General features: G+C 44.1%; 1 non-coding gene across 1 annotated transcript; it reads left to right on the forward strand.

Moving 5' to 3' along the window:
• Positions 1-1,761: 1,761 nt before the first annotated feature.
• trnar-ucu lies at positions 1,762-1,835 on the forward strand. Its single transcript has one exon. It is a non-coding gene; the product is annotated as a tRNA-Arg (tRNA).
• The last annotated feature ends 2,015 nt before the right edge of the window (positions 1,836-3,850 follow it).

The following is a 3,850-nucleotide window of genomic DNA, read 5'->3' on the forward strand; positions in this document are numbered from 1 at the left end:
GAAAATGTGTTGTGATGTTTTGTCCCTTGGAATTAATTATACTCTGGAAAGCTTTGGGGTCATCAAATGCAGCAAGAGTGCAAATGTGACCCACTTCTTTCCACACTTGGTTCTCTGTGTGAACAACAACCAGCGTCCAAAATTAGATGTGTCCTACATGTTATATCCTTAGGTAATTTATCTAATCGTTCTGTGATGTCATATTCATTAATCACTTTTCTTAGCCCTTGGTGGTCAGTCCCTGTGTGCCTGCCCGTTGTCTCTGTACACAGGAATGTGTGTTTGTGTCTGCGGAGCGGCTGTTTACTGTAGGCTGTCATTCATATTTTACCTTCTCCAGGCCGCAGGTGCTTAGATGCATTTTTAACATTGGGAAAAAGAGAGGCTGAAATGTGGAGAGGCAGCCCAGTGGTGGAAGCGTTGTGTGTGAACAGGCTCCTCACCGGCAGCCTGCCTCAGGCCTTACCTCCCACTGAGCCATACAGGAGCTACACTGCACCTGAACAGCTTTTGTCCTGCAGTGTGAATAAAAGCAAGCCGTGATGTAATGTCAGATCCAACTCCCATTTATGTAGGGTACGGTAACAAGTGCACACGGTTAACAAAACAACAGTAAATGTTCTGGGGAGACGGCTGCACCCATGCTGTTATGTACCAGCTCGTTTGAAAATGTGTCTGTTTAGATCAACTGAACTTGCACTGAGAAACAACATAACCACTAAGTCTGGTTAGCTTCAACAAAATTGGTTTAGCAATTTGTTACCGGTGGCTCGAAGGGAAAATGCTTGTCATCTGGCATTTCTTTTCATTTTTCTGTTGATAAAATGTACTTATGAGACACACATACAGGTCACAATATTAACTTATTTAACCACCAGCCAAATGGCTAGTGAATGTTCAGATTTTACCAGCCACTCAATAGATTTTTTTGGCTGGTGAGTAAAGCAAATCTACCAGCTACTTGCATTTTTTTTTTACCAGCATTTGGCTTGTGGATGGTGCTAATTTTGTACCTTGCACACATGCTTTTGATAGTGTTTTATTCTCAGAGCTATATCAGCTCTGTTACTGGACAAACATATCTACAAACATGTATGCCTAATGGTTGCCAACTCAAAATAAATGGCACTACAAAAACACTTGTAAAAACTGCTCTGTTTGTGACTTTTTTGGCTGATTGCGGTGAACTTGATATCTAGATGATTGAGTCTAATCCATGCTACAGTATGTGCACATTTCCAGCTGAGCTAAGAAATCCATCTCACTGCTGTTTTCTATTGTAATGGACAGGGAAATTGTTCAAACTCTGCAGGGTTTAAGACTTGATTTGCTTATTGTCTGTTCACACCAAACACTCTGGACATATTTCCATTGTTGGACTAAAACTAACTGAGGTAATAAAAACATGGACTGTTCAGTGGAGCTATTCCCTACAAGCAGTGAGCACTTTGCCTCATAGTTATTGATGCATTTACAATGTTAGCTCTTGCCATCGCTTGGTTCAGCTCCGATAATGTAACCATTATGATGTTTTGACGAGACGAGCCAGCGTGAAAGCGATGGGGGATGGAGAGCAGGGACTCTCGCCTTCTCTATGAGGCATAAGAGAGGAATGATTACGCGGCGGCAGCACCCCCTACCGGGCGGCAAGTTATTATCCACAGTAGGCTGCGGTCCTGATGCTGAAGGATGATGAGGATGCTGCACAAGGCTGGGAGGGGGAGTATAAACCCGCTTTTCAACGAAAAAATATTCGGCACAGTCTCTGTGGCGCAATGGAATAGCGCGCTGGACTTCTAATCCAGAGGCTCCGGGTTCGAGTCCCGGCAGAGATGTGGAGGAAAAGGATGTGGCTTTTTGGACAAGAAAGTGGAGATATTGTTTTGTTGCTTTTGCAACTACGATGTACAGTGTATCTTACAAGGCTCATGTGATAATGAGAGAGAGAGAGAGAGAGAGAGAGAGAGAGAGAGAGAGAGAGTTTATTTCGCAGAGGCCCAATACACATGTGCATCTGGGCTGAATTGTTTTAGAAATTTCACATGGACGAGCCTTTTCAGCGCGCAAAGGTCATCTTTAATATGCAGATTTCAAACGGGCAAAAAGCCTGAAACCATAGCTCCAGTGTAGCAGCACAGCACGGTCTTCGTTACTAGCCTATTACTGTCCAGGTTGCATGCTCGTGCTCATGCTCGTGCTCAGGTCTTACAGTCTTCACGTACAGCAGGCACCGCAGGACAACACAGCGCCGTGCAGCCTCGTCGTGTGAAAGTCAGTGGACAGGCGCGCACGCTCGCTTGAGCACGGTTTCAGCACCTGGGGCTGTCCACTCATTTTAGCCAGAGCAAAAGCTTTTCTAATGCAGCGCCAAGAACAAAACATGTAAAGCCTTTTACCGTCCTCATAACAAGTGTTTAATGATGCCAGATGCTGCATTCTTTCCATTTGGTTTAGAGTCAGAGGGAGAGAAATAGACTCCGGTTTACTTTAAACATAAATGACTCATAGTGCCAGGGAATGGTGTAGTCTTTGTGGATTCAGATTTGGTATTGAATTATACACTGTAACTACACTGTAGCGGTGCAAGTGGAGAATAAGGATTGCAATAGTCATTATGTGTTTTTTTTTTATTTGGTGGAATCAGACTGGGGACCTTTCTGGAATCATTTCAAAGACCCCTGAAGGTGGCCTTTAGTTTCTCAATTAGAAAAACCTAGCCTACATTATACCCAAATCATGGAAGCCCAGAGCACTACTACTTCTTTTCAGTGTAAAAAGCAGCTGCTTGCTTGAAGATCTCCCAAACGCCTCGACTAACCCCTCCAGACTCCCCTTGGCTTTTATTGTTTATTATTTTGTATTTTTTCTTCAAACCCACCTCCCCGGTTTCAGTTTGTCACCACTGATTGGGCTGTCGTGCGGCTGCCGCCATCCATGTTTAACCCCATCATGCCTCCCCACACACAGACCTAATCCGCCAGTAAAACTAATCCTTAATCCTCTCAGGCAAGTTGAACAACTCCCCCTCCCTCCCTCTTTCCTCCATCCCTTGGATGCTGATTCTCAAACGGGCTTGACACATGAAACGTCAGAAGACTACCCTATGATAGGCTACATTGTGTATTCAAAACTGGCCCTTCAACATCATGATACATAGACGTTATTGGAGTATTGTACAAATTTTGAGGTGATAAGAGATAAAAAAAAACAAAACAGCCCCAATAAAGTCTGAGTCTAATGCAGTATTGTACGGGTATGGGAAAACTACAATGACAGAAAAAGTCCCAAAACTCCACAAGGCCAAGGACTCAGTAATATCATTACCATATTGCAAATTATCAGGCCTACGGGACATAGCGGCGGCCCTATCTGCAAGAATAGGGGTAATACATCCCTAATATCGATGATAAGAAACATTATAGGCTACTCAGAACCGTGACAATCAACTTCAGATGACCTCGGCTGCCTCGTTTCAGGAGATACTGTATGTAGACCTAAATGATAAAATGTTAGGAGGGATACTAGACCTATTCAGTATCAAACCTTTAGATAAAGTGAGCAGAGCTAGAGCATGGGGAATCCCACAGTAATGTGCCACCACAGGAGATAATACAATCTTATAAAGTGCGATAAGGTCAGTATAGACTCACTGTGAAGTATTATAGGAACATTATGGCTATTTCTCGCTATGGTGAGATCACACTTCTCTATCTGCTCCATCTCCTTCATGTTGATCTCAGCCAGTAGGCCCCTGCTCTAGCCCTGTTATCCCGATGGTACGGGCCAAATCGTATTAAAATCCTCCCTCCCTCCCCCTCCCTCCCTTGTCCCCTCCCCTCCCTCTCGTCTT

This window comes from Sander lucioperca, chromosome 9 (genome assembly GCF_008315115.2).
Source record: "Sander lucioperca isolate FBNREF2018 chromosome 9, SLUC_FBN_1.2, whole genome shotgun sequence".
NCBI lineage: Eukaryota > Metazoa > Chordata > Actinopteri > Perciformes > Percidae > Sander > Sander lucioperca.